At 37.2% G+C, this 23,728-nt stretch overlaps 1 pseudogene; it reads right to left on the reverse strand.

Annotated features, from left to right (window-relative positions):
• Positions 1-4,397: 4,397 nt before the first annotated feature.
• On the reverse strand, positions 4,398-6,287 carry LOC149815417 (pentatricopeptide repeat-containing protein At1g08070, chloroplastic pseudogene; annotated as a pseudogene).
• Positions 6,288-23,728: the final 17,441 nt, after the last annotated feature.

Raw genomic sequence — 23,728 nt, forward strand, 5'->3', positions numbered from 1 at the left:
GACCTCACACAGATGAGTTCGGTTCCCACCATTTCAGGGAGCTGAACCACCAGAATTTCCGGCGAATCCTCCTGTTTCACAACATCCAATCGATCTGTGGTTCAGGGAGCTGAGCCACCAGAACTTCCGGCGAATCCTCCACCGGAAATCACAACATCTTCCACCGGAAATCACAACATCTTCCACCGAAAATCACATCTTCCACCGGAAATCACATCTTCCACCGGAACTCTCAACAACTTCAACCGAAAATCTTCAACAGCCGTGAAATGAATTTCACGGCAACTCAAATGAAAGTGCCTCTTTCACATTTTCACGATAAATGTGATGTGAATCCGGTTACATCAGAGGTTTTCAACTATCAATTTAGTAAGCTTTGAAAATAATGATCGTCGGATAAAAAATTTAATGGAAATCGATCCAGATGATCGATCAAGCTTCTGTAGAAATTTGTTGAAATCCGGCGACAGATTTCAGATCAAAGGATCGATGAACTTTAAATCCAATTTCTGGAGTCAATTATCAATATGCTCAAAACACAGCAGAACAAAACATTTTGAAGAAAAAATAAAAAAACTAAATTCTGAAACACATGATTAAACGAAATTTAATCTACATTTTTTTTTCATTTTGATTTTAAGCAACCGATCGACTACTGTAATGAACAATAGAAAAAAAATTAGGAAAAGAAGATTAGGAGAAGAAGAAGATGATGAAAAAGAAGCTGAAGAAGAGGAAGAAGAAATTGGAAGAAGAAGATCAGAAAAATAAGATTCGGCTGAAGAAGAAGAAATGAAAAAGAATAGGAAGAAGAAAACTCACCGTGAACCAGAAAGGAATTGGAAGGGTTAGAAGAGAGGTTGGAATCCTCTCTCTTGCTTCAGCCGTTGTCGGAAATCTCCACTGGAAAGAGGATGAGAAAAAGAGGAGAAAATACGGAGAAGGAGAAGAAGAGGTAAGAAGAGGTGGAGAAGAAGGGGAAGAAGAGAGGGCTTGGGCAAAAGAGAGAAGACAAGCCTCTCTTCCCTCTACGTATCATATTTAAAGATTTGAACTTTTCTCCATAAGTCCCTCTTCTTTGTAAAATTGCATTTCAAAAACTTCTCTTCAAAAAGTTATTTACAAAACAACTCAAAATGACTATGTTTTAGAAAATACAAAACTAAGTCTATTTTAACTCTAATTTTTTTATGATTTTCAAAAACTAAACTACTACAATTATGTCAAACACTAAAATAGGCATTAAAATGTAAAATAAAACTATTTTTCATGCATTTTCTATTTTTAAATTATTTTAGCACATTTACTCGAAACTAACATAAAATTGGGTTTTTAAATCATTTTCTCATGAAATCATGCATATTTTTATATGAAAAATCCCTAAAATATATGCATGATCAGAGGTCATGGCTCGGTTGGGGGGTTTCCAACACTCGTTCTTTCCACCAATCAGCTTTCGAGCGCAAAATCATAAATAGAGTCTCGTTGATCAGGTTTGAGGGTGCTTCTTTATTCAGAGCAGGATGCCTTGAGGTCGGCAATGCTTTATTTTCAACAATTCTACAAGACTGGAGCGGGGGTGACGAAGATATCGGCTTGTCGTCAATGAAATGTGTCACCAATGACGGTTTTGTAGTTGCTCGACAGATTGCATGTTCTTCAATGATAAAGAAAGTCTTTTAGGGAAAGAAGAAAGTTAGAAAGAAGCAGAGAAAGACCGTAAGTGGATCAGAAGGAGAGTTGACTCTTGCATTTGAAAAAATCTGCATGTTGAAGAATATGGTACATACTTATATTGATATAATACATACTCAAGCTAGCCTTCTCGAGAATGCAAATAAGGTCATCGAGGAGCTACGATTGCGGCAATCATAACATCCTCAACTGTAGAAATTCATTTGATTATTTTTTATTTTTTTATATATATTCGAAGATCAATATTGTAACTCATTGACTTATTCATTGATTTGTATATAATATTATTTAAATATTTTTATAAATCAATTTTTATATAAAGTCGTGTGCTTGTCGTTCATTTATATATAATGTCATTGATTGAATGTTTAAATTATTTGAATGTAAAACTGAAACCATTGTTAAATGTTTAAAAGATATGAATGTAAAATTGAAACCATTGTTAAATGTTTAAATGATTTGAATGTAAAATTGAAACCATTGTTGAATGTTTAAACAATGTGAATGTTCAAATTGAAAGCACTCTTGAATGATTTGTATATGTCATTTTTTGTATATTTATATGTTTTCAAATCATTTGAATGTTTAAATGATTTGAATGTCTATGTGCTTAAATTCATTGTTATTTGGTTTATTATATGCGAAAATCCACAACAGGTTTATATATGATTTGAGAAATTCTTAAAAAATAAAAATTTTCATATATTTATCATAATTTTGCAAATATGTAAGTATGATATTTGTGATATCTGAATATTCATAAATAACTTCATGGTAGAGCGTTCAATATATGTGAAAAGTAATCTATTTGCAAAATTAGTGGTAGGAGTTTTGCAAATATATTTATGCGAAATATGAAATATATGTGAAAGGGTATGATATTTGCAATTTTGATGATTTCAATTTCACCGAGATTTCGTAACTAAAGATATGCGAGTTCGTGAGGTCTAAATTTGCATAAAAAACCTATGATTCTGGTTTTAAGTGGGTGTTGGACATATTCGATGGGCAATATAATTTTATCACAAAAATGCCTAAGTTCACAGTGGCAAAGGGTAAAAGTGTCCTACCGATATATTTACGATTTTGGATATTGAGAGAATATCGTAAATTGTAGGATTTTTAAGAAATCGCATCAAATTATCCGTATAGTATGCTCATTTTCCATTGAAAATATCTCTAATATTTGTCACTATGTACGCATTTATATAATTTTTAAGTTAGATGCATTATGACATGATAAAACAAATTTTTTAAAATTTATATCATACATTATATATTTGTTATTATTTTTAATAAATTAAAAAAAAAGCCTTGACTCACGGATGTGGTCGATCCGATACCGAGTACTGAGAATGCCAACAATGACATAATGGTGTTTATTAGACATTGGGATTGAGTCTGTTCCGGACCGCCCGTGACAGAGTTCCTCCGTGCTTATTTGCCAACTCTTTTTTTTTCCAAATTTTGGAAAAAGAGTGTATACGGTTTAATTATTGAAAGACTGAAAAATTCTTTATCTCAGGTAGGTAAAAGGTCACCTCTTTGTGGTTTCTAACTTTGCAAACAGTCTGCTTTTCTTCTACCTAAGATTTGGTCCCCAGGCAGATACCTCTGCCATAAAAAAATTGCTTTCAGTTTCCAGTACGTCTTAATCTCATAAAGTGTTGCTTTAGAGTATAGAGATTAACTCCTATTAGAGTTATGCCATCTAAAATATACATCATGTATACTAAATTTTTTGGTATCTACTTAATAAGAATTGGCGTCATACCCATAAGATTTCCAATCACAATCTTGGGAGCAAGGAAACACAAAGTTAACAATGAAAAACACCATCCCTCACATAAAAACAACATATTGCTCAATCATGAATCAAGATATACTTACATGAGTTTCAACCCTCAATTAGGCTAAACGGAAAAGATCATACACCCGCAATCCCTGTGACTTCAACAAATTAATTGGGACATCATTTGCAAGAAACCAGGCAACTCAAAATAATGAATTGTTGAACACTTCCAACAGTTCAAGATGACTTAACATGATAGTCTCAAAGACAACTCCCTGAAGAACGGATGTTTGGCATGAGCGTAATGCTCGCACTTTTAAAGATGCTCACTCGGCCACTCATGTTAACTGATGTTTGATTCTATCTGATGTCTTCTTCATGGCAGGAAGCAAATGGGGTTTTCATGATTTAGCTTGGCTAAAACCCATCTTTAAATGAAATCTTTACCTTTTCCATTCTGTCAGTCGACCTTTCCACTACCATTCTTTTTGTTGCTATTTGAGAAGTGAATGAAATGTTTTACTTCGCTTCAAAAAACTCCCTGAAGAACGGATGGCATCATCAGCTTTACCATGGTGCCAATCTTTTAGCTAGGTAAATCAAGTCACTTGGCCTCCAAGTCTGGGGTCAGCAGCCTCCTAATTCCTGTGTCAGGTGGACATGCACAAAAGGACACGGGATGAGCCATTTTTATGCATTTTCTCATTAGGATTAGTATGCAAGGGAGGCAGATGTTGAAGGATTCTTGTGCATAGCCCAATCCCTGTATTACATACAAGTGATTCTGGGGGTTGCTGAAAGCCTGGAACATATGTCATCACTTAGTGATCCTATTGAATTTCAACACAATATCAAATTTTGGTCGATATCCTTCAATTCTCACTGGTTGATGCATGAACATTGTTATCACTTAGGAACCATCCTGATTTTGCAACGCTAGATCCACATTGGAGATATAACCTTTATTTTTCATGTGCTCCATTAACCCTATTAGCAATTCAAAAATCCTTGCTGATTTTGGGTGTGTTACATCCTCTGCGAGAAACTTATGGAAGACACAATCGACTTCAACCCAACTAGACCCAGCTGGTTTCCTCAGTCTTCTCTCCTTCATCAATCTCCTCGTCTTAGAGACATCCGTCCACCAACCAGCAGCTGCATATATATTTGAAAGCAAAACACAACTTCCAGGGTTCGGAGACACTGGCATTACTAAAAGCTGTCCAATTCTATCAGCCAATTCTACATTGTCATGAATTCTACAAGCACTCAAGAGAGAACCCCATATGACCGCATCTGGTTCAAAAGGCATACTGTGCACCAATGATATCACCTCATTTACATGCCCAGCTCGACTGAGGAGATCAATCATGCAAGCATAATGCTCAACCTTGGGGATTATATTATACTTTTTAAACATGCTTGCAAAATGAGCACGACCCTCTTCAACAAGCCCACAGTGGTTGCAAGCACACAAGACTCCAACAAATGTGATATCATTAGGAAGCAACCCAACCCTCCTCATCTGAGCAAAAATGGTAAGAGCATCCCTGCTATTTCCATGCATTGCAAGTCCACATATAATAGAATTCCAGGTGACAACATCTTTATTGGGCATCTTAACAAAAACATGGCATGCGTTATCTACACATCCACATTTTGCGTACATGTCTACAAGAGCCGTACCTAAGATTACATTCAAATTTAGACCGCTCCTACCTATACAAAGATGAAGCCATTTTCCAAAATCTAACGCACCCAAAACAGCACAAGCAGATAGCAAACTCGCTATGGTAATCTCATTTGGCTTCACTCCTACCACTTGCATTTGATCAAACAATTGAATTGCTTCATTTGGCATCATGCATTGAACATAACCATTAATCATTGCATTCCATGACACCAAGTTTCTTTCTGGCATGGAAGCAAACAATTTCTGTGCTTTATCAATCATGCCACATTTAGCATACAGACCCAAAAGAGCAGTACTCGATATCACATCCAAAAGAATTTTGTTAACTTCAATGAATACACAAATCCACCTACCCAAAAAATCACAAAGGCTCGAACATGCCGATACAAGACTCACCATCGTTACTGAATTTGGCTTAACATCATCGGCTGAAATCAACATTTGAACAAACAAACCCGCCATCTCAGCAAGCATTCCAGCTTGACCATATCCACCAATCAGTGCAGTCCAAGAAATCACATTTCTTCCCATGGGAATTTCACTAAACATTTGATGTGCCATCTCAATTTCACCAACACTAACATATGCAGAAATAATCGAGTTCCATGATACCAGATCTCTCCCAGACATTTCGTCAAACGCTTGATGAGCATCACAAATTGAACCAATAGTCGCATACATAAAAATCAAACAGTTCCCAACGTACAAATGCTGATCAAACCCAAGTTTCAAAACATGGGTATGGATCTGCTGGCCTTCTCCAATTGCCAAAAGGGAAGAACAAGCTTTTAGAATCATGGGGAAGGTGAAATTACTGGGTCTAATAGAATTCTCAAGCATCTCACGGTATAACAAGATTGAATTCTCCTGAGGGCCGTTGATGGCATAATTCCTAATCATGGTATTCCAGGAGAAGTCATTTACCTCAGGCAGACGATGGAAGACGGCACGAGCATAGTCGACGCACCGGAAATCGGAGAGCTTCTCGAGAAAATGGTTGTGGGGAGGGATGCCATGGACGACGAACTGAGCATGAACTTGGCGGATCTGCTTGATGGTGCTGCAATTCCTTAACAGGGAAAGGAGTGAGGCTGACATACTATGCATCTCTTTGTTGAAACTTCGCGGATCTGCTTGATGGTGGTGAAATTCCTTAACAGGGAAAAGAGGGATGACCCCGATACAGCTCACTAAGCCATCGGGCCTAGTCTTTCTTTTAAATATAGTCATCAAAAGCTTCTGATACGTCCCCAACAGCCAGAACGATATCCAATCACGGTTCGATAGTCGTGTCTTGGGGCTCTGGTTTTGGTCACTATCGTAGGTTCCGGTTTGAGCACTGGCGGCTCAGGAAGGGAACCAGAACTTTGCCGTGTTATCATCAGAGACGTCCCCAACAGCCTTTCAGATCCAACAGAAGCTCACCACAATTCGCAGAGCCGTTTCCGATAGGCGATTTTCAAGTTTCTCCGGCATATCAAATGACTGGGGAACCTGAACTTTTCGCCATCTTGGCCGATGATGACGACAGGAGGGATTATCTGCGTTCTGCTCACCACGAGCTAGAGAGAAGATCTCTGAGTGGCGCGTGAGATCATGGCTCGGTTGGGGCGATTCCAACACTCTTTCTTTCCACCAATCAGCTTCCGAGCGCAAAAGCATAAATAGAGTCTCGTTGATCAGGTTTGAGGGTGCCTCTTTATTCAGAGCAGGACGTCTTGAGGCCGGCGACGCTTTATTTTCAACAATTCTACCAGCTTCAGCATCATGGTGCCGGCACCCTTTCTGCTGGGCCTCCTTCCCTCAATCTCGGTTGAGGAGACCCGGGCGTTGCAATCCTGGTTTAAGCTGCCAGAGATTAAAGACGCGGTATGGGCTCTATCCGGCTGGAAAGCCTCGCGTTTGGACGGATTTCAAATGGATCTTTTCCGTCGTCCGCTCAACAAATAAATTTTTATACTCCTAAAGAAAAATGCAGTGGATATCAAAGATTTTCGCCCGATTTCGCTTATGGGTGCCGTTTACCGTATCTTGCCCAAGGTTTTGGCCACTAGACTTAGGGATGTCATTCCTAAGCTTATTGACGAGTCCCAACGTGCATTTATTCCTGCAAGAAGGATCTATCAATGTGAGCTTGTACATAGTTTTTCCATCTCTTACATCTCCCTATTGAGCTTGTACATAGTTTTTCCATCTCTTACATCTCCCTATTTTTATGTTGGAGGTTGATTTTTCAAAGGCATTTGATTTTGCGTCTCACGATTTTCTATTTCATTGCCTCAATTGAATGGAATTCGGAAATCCAGGAGCTGGTTGGTCAGGGATCGGCGACAATTCAAATAAACGATCAGATTGGACAGTTTTTTGCACATCAAGCACGAACTTCTCCCCCTATAGTTCGACATTGTTGTAGATAGCTTAGCTTCCCTATCCAGGGGATCGTCTTCATGGCCAGTGTCTCTCTATTCTGCAGCACACAGATGTTCAAGAAGAGATGGCTCGAGTTGCTTTCATCTTGCAATGCTTTGCTCAGCTCTCGGGCATGAAGGTTAATGAAGCAAAATGTACGGTAACCCTCTTCAATATTCGGGTCGGGTACACTTCGAGGGCGGCATCCACCATATTCGGGTAGGGTTGGAACTCTACCTGCCACATATTTGGATTGGGACTGCCCATCCACTGTAAAAAGGCTTTCGCGTCAGATTGGAAGCATGTACTGGGCCCAGTTTCGCCCTTACTTATAGTTGGCCGGTTTGTTTATTATTTTATAGTTTAGGGTTTTTAGTTTATTTATGATTTATTTTATGGCATTTTAAAGTTTTATAATTTAATAGGGTTTGATAATTTGATTTTTATAGTTAATTTGATTTTAGAGTTTGATATTTTTTATGATAAACTTTTGTAATTAGATGTAATATGACATTGATTAAAGCATTTATTTGTATATTAAAAAATATCAATTTTTATTTTTTTTTTTAAATTACTTAAATTTTAAATATTTTTTAGTTTTTAAATCTAATCTAAAATCCATGTGTGAGGCTAAAATCCATAATAAACATGTTAAAACACTCATGGTTGGGTGGATTGAGTAATACAATTCAAAACCAAGTTATCCAATATATTTATTCATGCTACCTATTATATTCATGCTGATCGCATAGAGCGTAAGGACACAAGGAGCACATCTTTTTGTACAGTCAAAACAAATGTTGACCTTAATCCAGTTGTTACAAAACAGACAAAATATGTGTGTTGTCTAATATTGGACGAGGCATCAAACAAGCCTTTAGTGAACGGGTAGCATCAGACAAACAGCTGCTCACTGGATCGTCTTTGTTGGGCTGTTTTTAAGGATGATGTCTTTTCTGTCTCCTCTTACTACTACTCCTTGACTGACCCAGGCTTATCTCTTTTGCTTGTCAATTTGTTGTGGGGGTCAAGTCCCCCATCTAGTGCAATAACTTTCTCTTGGATCGCGTGCTAACTCACTCAAACTTGAAGAAACGAGACTTTAATTTGCCCAGCTGCTGTATTCTTTGTTTAGACGTTGAAGAGACTGGATTCCACACGAGGGTGTTGTGTGTTCTCCCCCTAAGATGCATTGTTTGCTACAGTGCATGTTCGGGGTCCAAATGAGCGTCACGTATATAAGTACGTGGGGCTCGTATTCTCGTGTGTGTCGGCATCACTTAGCATCAGAGTCCGATGCAGTTGCAAAGACTTAAGTACCCTTTCTTGCTACTCTCGCCATGAAATGACTGTTCGAGAAAAGGACAAAAATGTCTTTCATTCAAAAAAAAAAAAAGAAATGCTGGTTCTAGAAAAAGATAAAAATGTTCTCCATCCAGAAAGTCGAGCATGATGTTAACTCTTCAAAGTCCAAACGTTCCGTTTTTACCCTAAGTAGCAAACTTTTGCACCATCTACTGTAACAGGAGCTTTGTTTGACGACGCACCCTTTACCGTCGTCTGCTGTCGTCGAAGCAACCTTTGACGTTGTCTCGAGTCCAGGTTCCCGCCTTGGTTTTTAGCTTGTGTTACAACACATTGTTGCTTTCTCGTTTCTGCCTTGTGTTACAAAACATTTCCGGGTTCGCGATTGACTAGTTCGATCATTGGTGGGCGTCATAGTGGCATATGTCGAACATCTCTTTTTACAGTCTTCTCTTCTTTTTCGTTGTCGTTAGGCAGTATGAAAGGAAGCAATGATGCAGAAATATTCCAACAAGTGCCATTAAGGCGTTGTGAGTAACTTTCCATGTCATCATGCTATTGTTAAAGAACGTATGTCATCGTGAGTGCCATTAAAGTGTTGTTTTGTTATTGTAGGTGTATCTTGTCCTTTCGACGATTGAAAAATGAAAGATATTTGTAAGACACTGAAACCTGTTGACAAGAATGCTTGTTTACAGATGCGAGGAAGGACCTCTACCCCATCCGGTATCGTCCATTCACTCAATATATGCAATGTATTGCAAATCGTGGTTATAGTAACATACTACCGATTTGTGAGATATTATTTTATTTGTTAATATCGATTTGTAAGCTATTACGCTGAATTTCCGTATTGATTTGAAATTAATATATTTTGCAATATGTATATTGATTTGTAAGATATTATGTGTTTTGTAGTGTCGATTTGTAAGCTATTATTCTGAATTTCCGTATCGATTTATAATATTTTTTACGATATGTATATCGATTTGTAAGATATTATGTGTTTTGTAGTGTCGATTTGTAAGCAAAAAAGATGATTGTCGTATCAATTTGTAATATATTATGCGATATGTATATCGATTTGTAAGATATTATATATTTTCTAGTATCAATTTATAAGATATTTGTAGAAAGAATTTTAAAACGTGTGCGTGCAGAAATACATTGTTGCGCGCTTACGATGGCCATTTTCATATTCAAATCGTTGCTCATTTAGCGATTTCTATTGAAATCGCTTCACATCGTCGTAGATATAATTAAATCGTTGTCACGTGAATCACTATCATCAACACACATATATGACAAATCGTTTCTTTTATTGGCATGGTAAGTAATGACTCGATGCATAGTATAAGCAAATAAGAAATCGTTGTTGCTTTTATAATGTGATTCATTCAATCATTTCTTTGACTTGTTTAACCTTATCGGTATTCGTTTAACGCAAAATGATATCTTGCTTATGACAGTTGTGAGCTTATCACCTGGTTGCAATGAAGATGATCTATCTCAATCATTGAAAAGTTATGGAGAAGTGAACATGTGCACTAATGATGCACATGATAAGAAGGGTGCATGCATTAAATTCACTCTTGACTTGAATGTTTCAGCAAAAGAAATGCAATTCGATAATGAGGTAGATGATCATGACAGTACATGTAATGCCCCAGATTTCTAAAATAAAGCTAAGTTAAATTTTTTATGATTTTTTTTTTGCAGCGAAACTTAGAAAAGCTTTTAGCAACAAAATTAGACGATAATGAGTCTTCAGTTTTAGAAAACTCCAGGCAAGTCACATGTATGTGGACAAGCTCTCTTTGATCACCAAAGTGTTCCATTTATCAAAACTACTTGTTTATTATAAACATCACTTCTTGGAAAAAACAGTATTTGGTTTAATAAAGAAAGCAATACAACATTGTCTAGAGAAACCCTGGAACTCGATGCCGCCTTGCTCCGCATATCACAACGCAGGTTCAACACCTGAAATCCTCATAAAACGGGGTTAGAACCACTGATGGTCTGGTAAGCAAACATTCATTTATACATCCATTCAACTCAAGTAAATGCATTGACCACTTAGGGTCACAGTTCGTAATAACGATGCTCAAGTCTCTACGACTTAGCGTATATCGCAAGCGCCTCCTCTGGACTATGAGTTGAACATTTTGTTTAAATCTTCATGACTTAGCATGAGCCTCTTTAGGGTTGTGATTTGAGTCTCTCACTCAAGTCTGCACGACTTAGCGTAAGCCTATTCAGGACTGTGATTTGAATATCGTGCTCAAGTCTCCACGACTTAGCGTAGACCACTTTCGGGTCTCAGTTGGGATGTCAAAGCTCAAGTTTTCATACTTGACACATCCGTATCTTACGAGCATAAAATGCAAGCTCCTTGAGCTTCGCTTAGTCGTGTAGATACAACCCGGGTCTTTGCCCTATCGGTTCAATAGTATACCGATCATGACACCTTTAATAAGGTTATGCAGGACTTGACACAACAACGTTCATTCACTCATACATTCAATACATCGCTGAACTTAGAGCTAATGCATTGTTTTGATGTTATTCTTTTCTCCCTTGGTACGCAGAAGAAGTTTTGTCCAGGTATCAATGCAACATTCTGGGGGTTGATTATTCCATGTATTTTAGATACCCCAGAGGCCTGTTGACCCTATCCATATTAGGACGGTAGGCTCGTAGCAAGAGAACCCTACTAGGCCCAATTTGGATGCATCATCTACTTGCAGTAGTTGGGTTCAATCCTTAGATCTTAAGGATAACCACGACCTCAAATCCCTTGAGTGACTGAGGTCCCATTGAACTTTGTCAGGTTCATAATTAAATACATGTCACTCGGGATGTACCATCACCGTCCATCACAGTGAGCGATAGTCATAAAGGGGTCTGATGATCTTACCATTACTTATCGGATATGCACATGCCACTCGTACAACCAGTGCCTCCCGCACTGAGGACATATGTACCCGACCCCATTCATTGTAATCCTCTCTAACATGATTCTTTGACCATGGGGTTCATCAGACTTTAAGTCTTATTCATATGCATGCTTGACCCTGCTCTCGACATCTACGGCCATCACGAGCATCTCACCTCTTTTGGGTGAACAGCGTACTCTGACACGACGGCTCTTACGAGTCTAGTTGTGTATTGGTATCTCAATGAGCATGCATATGACACGATCTCAATGAATCGATTACTCGGTGTGAATCACAGAATGAGCATTTGGCCTAGTCAATGCGTGACAACTACTCTGGCTCTGCGGCCCTTACGAGTAAAGTGCCCTTACAGGCGAACATGAAAATAGGCCATTTTGGCAACGTTCCAACTATAGGGCATTCTCATGCCATTCAATTAGTTTTGACGACTCTTTTGCCAACCATTTCGACAGCACTTCCCCTGCTTCGACGACAAGAGTGAGTCGAACCTTTCTATGTTGTAGAAAGTACTAGGCAGAATATGGGCAGCACCTCCTCTGTATGATGGAGTAATATGCTACACTCTTTCTGAGCTTGGTTGAGCTTCTTCAGAAATTTCAGCAGCACTCCCTCTCTTTGTCTGAGGAAACATGCGTTTCTTTTAAGCTCGGTGAGCACCTTTTCAAAATTCCTGCAGCATTTTCTTTCTTTGATGGAAAAGTCGTCATGCTTTAACTCGAGAATGGATGCACACCGTTGTGCATGCTTTGCATCCATCGAGGTTTGATGGAACCTTGGGCCATATCCAAGCCATACACAAGTGACTTAGGTTTTTACAAAAAAACAGTTTTGCGCAAAGGCAAAGCCTTTCCAATAGGAGCTTCATTCGTTGATCATGCATATATTTCAAGGTGAATTAACATTAAAATATGCATGATTTTATGAAAAAAATGCTTTTAAAACCCAAGTTTATGCTAGTTTTCATTAAATGAGTTAAAATAATTTCAAAATAGAAAATGTATAAAAAATAGCTTTATTTGTATATTTTAGTACATATTTTAAGGTTTGATATTAACATAGTAGTTTAGTTTTAGTTTTCAATAAAAAAAAATAAATAGAGAAAATAGTTTTATATTGTTAATAAAATCATTTTAAGTGTTTGTTTTTTTTAGAAAAGAAGAAAAAAAAAGTAGTTAGAATAGTTTTATTTTGAGTTTCTTTATAAATAAATACTTTTGTTTTTAACTTTTGAAAATTTTATAATAAACCAGTTTATACGGTTTTTGATTTTTAAAACTGAAAAAAAAATTCTGTTACAAACCGGTTTAACCGATTTGTTTTTTTTAAAACCAAGAAAAATATTGAAAACAAATCGGTGAACCGGTTTGAATTCTTTTAAAAACCCAAAATCAGAAAAAATAGGGGTCTCTCATCCTGTGTGCCAAAACTTCCCCTTCCCCCTCTGGTTTTCTGCATTTGCCCTCTTTTCCAGTCACCGGATATCATTTTTCCAACTACTACCTATCTTCTTCTTCCATCGTCATTTGCTTCTATCCTCTTCTTCATCCGGTGGAAGAGCTTCTTCAATCGGCGGTATCGCACGAGGTGGAGGCCACCTCTCTTCCAAACTACCTCTGTTCACGGTATGTTTTCTGCATTTTCTTCTTCTTCTTTGTCTTTTTCTTTCTTTTCAATCGATTATCTAACTGTTTCTGTTTTGTTTCAGAAAAATAAAAAAAATAAATACATCGAGTTTGATTTCAGCATCATCATCTTCTTCTTCTTCTTCTTCATCTTCATCTTCTTCTTCTTCTTCTTCTTCTTCTTCTTCTTCTTATTTTTTCAATTTCTTCATCCATTTTCATTCGTTATCTCTTCAATAGGTTATGTTTTGTTTCAGAAAATCGAAAAAAAATTTGTAATTCACATCCGTTTCCATTTTTTTCTGTTCTTTTCAGTCGATCCTGTTTTGTAATTTTCATTGTTCGTGCATTCTGTTTCATCCATTTGTGCATTTTTCACTTGATATATCTTCAGTCATGAATTTCATTGTATTTCATTCCTTAAGTTTCTTGTTAAGCATCGAAATTTTTTTGTTAATTTTCTGTTAATTTCTTTTGCCGATCATATATTAGAGTTTTGTGTGTTGTTTTGTTGTTTCTTTATTCAGTTTTGTTTCTGTTTTCCATTTATCATCTATTTGTTTTGTTTTGTTTTGTTTTTTCTGAATTTCTTGAGTTTTTCCTTAATTTCATGTTGCTTCCATTATCCGTTTTCATTTATCACACAAATTTCCTGTTGTTTTTAGTTTATATGCATAGTTTTTCCTGTTTTCTGTCATAGCAGTTACGGTTTTACATTGCTTTTGATTCATATGCCTCTCTGTAGATTCATTTTTATCATTTCATATCTGTGTTTCTTTTCAATTTTTTTTGCATCTTGCATTTTCTTCTTTCAGTTTTAGTCATTTTTCTGTTTTTTTCATTCTCAGCCTGTGTTTTTTTATTTTTTTTATCACATTAATTCCTGTTTTGCTTATTTTTCAGGTTCAATCAGTAAGTAGTATAGTGTGTTAGCTGTATAGCATTTAATATTTTTACGTTTTCATTAGGTTGTCATTACATTAGCATTACAAATTTTCAATACTTGTTACTTAGTTGTGTACCTATAATATAAGTTCTTTATGTAGTTTTATCATTTTATAGATTTTAATTCAATTTTTAGATTTACATTTTGCATAACATACAAGTTAGTATTTGGTACTGCTCGTGTTCATTTGAATTATACAGGATAGCACAGGATTGGAGCTGAAGCGCATGTGTGACACGGGAAGCACAAGAGTAGAAGTTGTTATTTTCAATTTCGAATTAAGAATTTGATTTTGGGTTTGTAAATATTGCACTTTACGCCCTCTGCGAAGGGTATTCATTTGTTGTAATAGTTAGTTGTTTTTACCTTTCTTGAACATTTTACATTTTAATAATACGACAATAAAGATTAGTTTAGAATTGTGTGTTTGAATACGAAATATTCCCGTTCCCTGAGTTCGACCCGGTCTCATTCACTAGTGAGAACCGGTTTTTATTATTTGATGTCTGGTTTTCACATGTTTTTCATTTAAAAATATTTTCAAAATTACAACGATTATAAAGAAGACATCAAATTTTTGGCGCCTTTGTCGGGGAACGGCGTAATATTAGTATTCACTTTATTGCCTAGTGTTTGTTTGCATTTAGGTTTAGAATCACGTATGTGCATATCGTAGAGACGAGCTTACTTTTCTGCACAGCCCACCTACTAGGATTCCCTTAGAAGTGACTGTGTACAATTGGTACCGTACACATAGATTTTATATTTCTTTTGCATAATCTCTGTTATGTGTACTTGTGTGGTGATTGTTTAGTTTTTTTTGTTGTTTTTAGTTTACTCGCTTTGTGGTTTGGCCGCTTAGTGCGTTAGTTAGGTAGAAAACCCAAAGTTAGGACGTGAGCTACACCGGTCTACTACGAAGTGTATGCAAGGGCGACACTCACTTGACCCTGAGCTGGTAGAGCCGATTGAGAACCCCGAGTCCCTTATTAGGAGAGCCCAGAGATCTGCAACCATGGCTGAGAATCAACAGATTACTCATCCTCTTAGGGAGTACTTCATGCCTAACACATATACTCCCGCCTTCTGCATCACAAGACCTGATGTAGGAGTGAATCATTTTGAGATTAAGGCCAGTATAATCCAAATGCTACCCTCATTTTATGGCCTTAGCAATGAAGATCCATACTGTCATCTCGCTGAATTCTTAGAGATTTGTTTGACAGTGCGAATCAACAACTTTGGAGACGATGCTATGAGGTTGACCCTGTTTCCCTTCTCTCTAAAGGATAAAGCCAAACACTGGCTGAAGGCGTTAGATACAGTTCGAATTATCACGTGGGAACATATGCAAAGAGATTTTTTTTAAAAATATTTCCCAATCGGTAAGACGAATCAGTATCGAAAGGACATCACCAGCTTTTTGCAAATAGAGGGGAAAATGTTCCACGAGACTTGGGAGAGGATGAAGGATCTTCTCCGAAAGTGTCCCCACCACCAGGTGCCTCGCTGGCAACTGGTGTAATATTTCTATGACAGTCTTATTGAGAAGAATCATCAAATGGTTGATGCCGCATGTGGGGGCACTTTCATGCTTAAAAGTGAGGATGAAGCGTGGTTGCTCTTTGAGACATTGAGCGAGAATTCAATGTACCATGCGACCGCTTCACGGTTTGATAAAGTTGCACCTGCACAAGATAGCACTAAGAAGGCAGGTGTTTATGAGATAGGGATGAACCTTGAATTGAGCAACAAGGTAGACCAACTGTCCCAGAAATTAGATCAGTTATTGTTGGGTCCCTCTCCTGCCATGCAAGTGTGCGCGTTGTGTGCGAGTCCTGCACACCATGTCCTACAGTGTCCAGTTGCGCCACAGTACCCTGAGTTTGTCCAAGAGCAAGCTCAGATGGCTCAAAACTCCGCTAGGCCCGCACCCAATCCATTTGCCAACACTTATAATCCGGGCTGGCGAAACCATCCGAATTTCTCATGGCGTAACCCACAGGCCCAAGCCACTAACCCTTCCCAGAGTCAATCCAAGCAAGGTGGTTATGCACCTGAATTTCAGAGATCCAGTTATCCTCCATCCCAACCTGCTTATACTCAACCCTATTTTCAGGAGCCTTCACCTAGTCAGTCCTTTGAGGATAAGATTTTGCAAGCTTTGAGCTCACATACCCAGTCTATTGCATATGCAAAGTTTCTCAAAGAGCTTTGTACACAGAAAAGGAAGTTGAGGTCCCATGCACAGAAGAAAATATATTTGACTGAACAGGTGAGCGCAGTATTGCAACACCAAACCCCACCTAAGCTTAAGGACCCAGGGACCCCTATCATCTCATGTGTCATAGGAAACATCACTGTTGAGCGTGCTTTGCTCGACCTTGGGGCAAGTGTTAATATTTTGTCGGGTTTCTTCTATGACAAATTTGGATTGAAAGAGATGAAACCTACACCTATGACTCTTCAGCTTGCGGATAGATCGATTAAGGTCCCGAGAGGGATACTTGAAGATGTCTTAGTCAAGGTAGATGATTGTTATTTCCCTGTCGACTTCGTGACATTAGATATGGAGGGAGTTGATAGCATCAGACAGACCCCTATTATTCTTGGTCGCCCTTTCCTAGCTACTTCCAATGCGTGCATTAATTGCCACACTGGTGAGATGGATGTTTCATTCGGAAATAGGAAAATGAGGTTGAACATTTTTTGTGCATCGATGGAGTCTGACACTGAGGAAACTTCTTTTGAGGTTGATATCATTCAGGATCTTATAGAAGCTGAGCATGCGTGGTTGTTGAGTGATCCACCTCAAGAGGAGGAGGATGAATCATTCAAAGAGGATCGCTTTGATATGATAGATAGTGAGGCAGGTAATGTGAGTTGGACTTGGCATTTTGAACCACTTCCAGAGTTAGCTGAGAAGCCCGCAAAACCATCAATAGAGAGTCCCCCAGAGTTGGAGTTGAAGCATTTACCAGCTTCACTCAAGTATGTTTTTCTAGGAAAAGAGCAGACTCTCCCAATCATCATTTCTGCAGACCTGACAAATTCACAGGAGCATCAGTTGTTACAGGTCTTGCATGAGCATAAGGAGGCTATTGGATGGTCTGTTGCGGATTTGAAGGGGATTGACCCCTCCTTTTTTATGCATCAGATCATTATGGATGAGGGAGCTAAACCCTCAAGAGAAGCGCAAAGGAGATTAAATCCCCACATGAAAGAAGTGGTAAAGAAGGAAGTAGTTAAATGGTTAGACGCTGGGATCATTTATCCCATCTCAGATAGTCAGTGGGTGAGTCCTACCCAAGTGGTTCCCAAAAAGTTTGGGCTCACTGTGGAGAAGAATGAGAAAGGAGAGAGCGTTCCCATGAGGACTACTACGGGGTGGTGAGTATGTATTGATTATAGAAAGTTGAATAGCGCAACTAGGAAGGATCATTTCCCGTTACCGTTCATCGACCAGATTTTAGAAAGACTCGTAGGCCAGCAGTATTACTGCTTTTTAGATGGATATTCAGGATATAACCAGGTGGCCGTTCATCCTGAGGATCAAGAAAAGACGACATTTACCTGTCCCTATGGTACATTTGCGTATAGGAGGATGTCGTTTGGGATTTGTAATGCCCCAGCTACATTTCAGAGATGTATGATGGCGATTTTCTCTGACATGATGGATGGCATCCTTGAGATTTTCATAGACGATTTCTCGGTTTATGGCTCTTCTTTTGACGATTGTCTCCAAAAGTTATCTCGTGTACTTCAGCGTTGTAGGGAGACAAATCTAGTGCTTAGTTGGGAAAAGAGTCATTTCATGGTACAACAAGGGATTGTTCTTGGACATATTGTGCCTGAGAAAGGTATTGAGGTCGATAAGGCCAAAGTGGAGACCATTGGCAGATTAGCTCCACCGACCTCTGTGAGGCAAGTGCGTTCATTTTTAGGGCATGCAGGTTTCTATAGACGGTTCATTAAGGATTTTAGTCAAATTTCTAGACCGTTGTGTAACCTGTTGTCCAAAGACCAGTCGTTGGTATTTGATGATGCCTGTCTGAAGGCATTTTTAGCCCTAAAGGAAGCACTGATCACTGCTCCTATTCTCAGATCTCCTGAGTGGTCAGTGCCATTTGAGATTATGTGTGACGCTTCAGATTACGCGGTTGGAGCAATTTTAGGTCAGAAGATTGAGAAACGATCTCATGTTATTCATTATGCTAGTAGGACTTTTTCTGACACACAAATGCATTATACTACCACTGAGAAGGAGTTACTAGCCGTTGTATTTGCACTTGAGAAGTTTCGATCATATTTGTTAGGCTCTAAAGTTATCATTTACTCGGATCATGCTGCATTGAGATATTTGATGAGTAAAAAGGATGCAAAACCGTGTCTCATTCGTTGGATTCTTTTGTTACAAGAATTTGATCTCGAGATTCGAGATAAGAGAGGATGTGAGAACCTTGTAGCAGATCATCTGTCCAGACTGACTATGGATTCATCTATTGATCAAGGACAGATTGTTGATTCTTTTCCGGATGAGCAGTTATTTCATGTCAAGCGTTTACCCTAGTTCGCAGATATCATAAACTTCCTGGTTACTAGAGAGTATCCTGCGCATTGGAACCAGAATGAGAGAGATAGATTTTTTGCGCAAGTGAAGCATTATTTTTGGGAGGAAACAGAATTGTTTAGATCATGCCCGGACCAGATGATTTGGAGATGTGTGCCCAAAGAAGAGTATCATTCCATTTTATCTTTTTGTCATTCTTTAGCTTGTGGAGGTCATTTTTCTAGTCGAAAGACCGCCGCAAAGGTCCTTCAGTCTGGATTTTGGTGGCCCACACTTTATAGAGATGCTCACAAATTCTGTAGGAAGTGTTTGCGATGTCAGCAAACAGGTCGCATTACCAAGCGTGACATGATGCCTCTTTTACCTATTCTGATTGTGGAGATTTTTTATGTTTGGGGCATTGATTTCATGGGTCCTTTTCCGTCATTGTTTGGATTTACATATATTTTAGTGGCGGTTGATTATGTTTCAAAATGGGTCAAGGCTGTGGCCACTCGGACCAATGATCATAAAGAGGTGCTTCGATTTATCAAGCACAACATTTTTAGTCGGTTCGGAGTTCCTAGAGCGATCATCAGTGATGGTGGTACGCACTTTCGTAATGTGCAAGTAGTTTCCTTACTTAGTCAATATTATGTGCATTATCGGATTGCTACACCTTACCACCCGCAGACCAGTGGCCAAGTTGAGGTCTCTAACAGGGAGATCAAGAGGATTCTTAAAAAGATAGTCAGACCAGACCGCAAGGATTGGTCTCAGCGCCTTGATGATGCCCTATGGGCTTATAGGACTACTTTCAAGACACCGATTGGTATGTCACCGTTTCGATTAGTTTTCGAGAAACCTTGCCACCTTCTTGTTGAGTTAGAGCATAGAGCATATTGGGCTATTAAAAAATTCAATTTCAATATGACCCAAGCTGGAGCCGAGAGAAAATTACAGTTGAGTGAGTTAGAGGAATTGCGTAATGAGGCCTATGAGAGTACAAAGATTTACATGGCTCGAACTAAGCATTTTCATGATCGATATATTGTTAGGAAACAGTTCGAGCCTGGGCAAAAGGTATGGCTTTATCATTCGCGTCTTCATCTTTTTCCAGGCAAGTTGAAGTCAAGATGGAATGGTCCATTTGTTGTGCATAGGGTGTTTTCACATGGAGCGATAGATCTTTTTGACCCTCGCACGGGTGCTATTTTTAAAGTAAATGGGCAACGACTGAAGCCTTATATCCCAGATACTGTGATAGGACAAGACATTGAGGATGTTGATCTTTTAGTAGTTTAGGGCTCACACATGTTTGTATATATTTTTAGATTTTGTAAATATTCATAAAATAAAAAGAAAAGAAAAGAAAAGCATTTTTTTAGTTTACTCTCATATAGTTCATGTGCATAATGCATAGATCATGTTCAGTGTAAGCATACTTTCACATTTTAGATTTCATTGAGTTTACTTTCTTTCCCTCATTGATTTCGTCTCATGTGCATTCATGTAGTTTCATATAAGCATGGGGGAGTGCCACTGGGACAATGTCATTTAAGCATGGGGGAGGGTGTAGTAGCTCACCATAATATTTCTGTTTACGTTCTTGCACATGTTTTCACATCTCTTATAAAAAGTAGATTTTTAAAGAAAAAGTTTGAACTTATATGAATGTTATTTCAAATCTGATGTTTTTAGAGGATTTTTAAGCCCCACAATTTTTTTTTTCTGACATAGATCTAAAAATTATAGTTGTTTATGCGAAGTTCAAAGAAATGATGACAGATACATGTTAGAGTTTATTTTGAATCATAAATATGAATATGCACAGTTGTATTTTTGAAAAACTAAGCAAATGAACAAAAGCGTAAGAGCTCAAAAGAGAAAAAAGAAGCATGCGTTAGGTTGTTTGGATAATTCCACAATCCTTAGTAAATGGAACTTAGATGTAAGTTGAAACTTTTAATTCCATTTCAAAAAGGAGAGTGGAAAACTTCGTGATCCTAAGTAGCTGAGAACAGATACAAGTTGAAATGTTTGACTCTCATGTTATAAGGGTGAATGAAGGAAGTCACTTTTATGTCTTAGTTGATATCTTTTGGTATGCATTGAAAAAGTATAGAAGATATTGACATTGCACAAGGCATAAAAACAGACCACACGCAAGCTATAAGAGAAGAATGAATACGCAAAAAGAAAAAGCGTGAAAAAATGAAAAATCGAGAAAAGAGCTTAAAAAGAAAGAAAAGTTCAGTGCTTAGAAGTGTGATTGAGAAAACCTGTGCAGAAAACATATGAGTGAGAATAAGTAAATAATAACTTGTTTTTATTGAATTTTCCAAGAATAAAACATAAATAATTGTGATATTTAGAAAAGTGAAAGAAATTCTTTTTCTGTGGTGGTACATTAAAGACTCTAATTATGTTTTGATTTTGAAATAACAGGAAATATTTGTGAAAATAAAGTATTTAATTACCTACTACTTGTGAGGATGTGTAATATTATGCATACATGACAGAGATGTTTGTGGGTAACATCACTGCAAACCCTCACGAGACCTTACTCGTCCACTGGGGTAACCCAGGGGTTGAAAGGGCTTGTTGCATGAGCTAAATGCAACCGTGATTCCTACGAAAGTGAGTTAGGTGATAGTTTTCATTTCATGCATTTTTCTAGTTTGCTCGAGGACTAGCAAAACATAAGCATGGGGGTATTTGATCATGCATATATTTCAAGGTGAATTAACATAAAAATATGCATGATTTTATGAAAAAAATGCTTTTAAAACCCAAGTTTATGCTAGTTTTCATTAAATGAGTTAAAATAATTTCAAAATAGAAAATGTATAAAAAATAGCTTTATTTGTATATTTTAGTACATATTTTAAGGTTTGATATTAACATAGTAGTTTAGTTTTAGTTTTTAATAAAAAAAGATAAATAGAGAAAATAGTTTTATATTGTTAATAAAATCATTTTAAGTGTTTGTTTTTTTTAGAAAAGAAGAAAAAAATTAGTTAGAATAGTTTTATTTTGAGTTTCTTTATAAATAAATAGTTTTGTTTTTAACTTTTGAAAATTTTATAATAAACCGGTTTATACGGTTTTTGATTTTTAAAACTGAAAAAAAAATTGTTACAAACCGGTTTAACCGGTTTGTTTTTTTTAAAACAAAAAAAAATATTGAAAACAAACCGGTGAACCGGTTTGAATTCTTTTAAAAACCCAAAATCAGAAAAAAATAGGGGTCTCTCATCCTGTGAGCCAAAACTTCCCCTTCCCTCTCTGGTTTTCTGCATTTGCCCTCTTTTCCAGTCATCGGATATCCTTTTCCCATCTACTACTTGTCTTCTTCTTCCATCGTCATTTGCTTCTATCCTCTTCTTCATCCGGTGGCAGAGCTTCTTTAATCGGCGGTAGCGCACGAGGTGGAGGCCACCTCTCTTCCAATCTACCTCTGTTCACGATAAGTTTTCTGCATTTTCTTCTTCTTCTTCTTCTTCTTTGTCTTTTTCTTTCTTTTCAATCGATCATCTAACTGTTTCTGTTTTGTTTCAGAAAAATAAAAAAATAAATACATCGAGTTTGATTTCAGCATCATCTTCTTCTTCTTCATCTTCTTCTTCTCCTTCAGATTCTTCTTCTTCTTTTTTTCAATTTCTTCATCCATTCTCATTCGTTATCTCTTCAATAGGTTATGTTTTGTTTCAGAAAATCGAAAAAAAAATGTAATTCAGATCCATTTCCATTTTTTTTCTGTTCTTTTCAGTCGATCCTGTTTTGTAATTTTCATTGTTCGTGCATTCTGTTTTCATCCATTTGTGCATTTTTCACTTGATATATCTTCAGTCGTGAATTTCATTGTATTTCATTCCTTAAGTTTCTTGTTAAGCATCGAATTTTTTTTGTTAATTTTCTGTTGGATTTTCTGTTAATTTCTTCTGTCGATCATGTATTAGAGTTTTGAGGGTTGTTTTGTTGTTTCTTCATTCAGTTTTGTTTCTGTTTTCCATTTATCATCTATTTGTTTTGTTTTGTTTTTTCTGAATTTCTTGAGTTTTTCCTTAATTTCCTGTTGCTTCCATTATCCGTTTTCATTCATCACACAAATTTCCTGTTGTTTTTAGTTTATATGCATAGTTTTTCCTGTTTTCTGTCACAGCAGTTACGGTTTTACATTGCTTTTGATTCATATGCCTCTCTATAGATTCATTTTTATCATTTCATATCTGTGTTGCTTTTCAATTTTTTTTGCATCTTGCATTTTCTTCTTTCAGTTTTAGTCATTTTTCTGTTTTCTTCATTCTCAGCCTGTGTTTTTCTATTTTTTTATCACATTAATTCCTGTTTTGCTTAATTTTCAGGTTCAATCAGTAAGTAGTATAGTGTGTTAGCTGTATAGCATTTAATATTTTTACGTTTTCATTAGGTTGTCATTACATTAGCATTACAAATTTTCAATACTTGTTACTTAGTTGTTTACCTATAATGTAAGTTCTTTACGTAGTTTTATCATTTTATAGATTTTAATTCAATTTTTAGATTTACATTTTGCATAACATACTTGTTAGTATCTGGTACTGCTCGTGTTCATTTGAATTGTGCAGGATAGCACAGGATTGGAGCTGAAGCGCATGTGTGACACGGGAAGCACAAGAGTAGAAGTTGTTATTTTCAATTTAGAATTAGGAATTTGATTTTGGGTTTGTAAATATTGCACTTTATGCCCTCTGCGAAGGGTATTCATTTGTTGT

The sequence above is a fragment of the Nuphar pumila genome, chromosome 15 (assembly GCF_984573655.1).
Source record: "Nuphar pumila chromosome 15, dmNupPumi1.hap1.1, whole genome shotgun sequence".
NCBI lineage: Eukaryota > Viridiplantae > Streptophyta > Magnoliopsida > Nymphaeales > Nymphaeaceae > Nuphar > Nuphar pumila.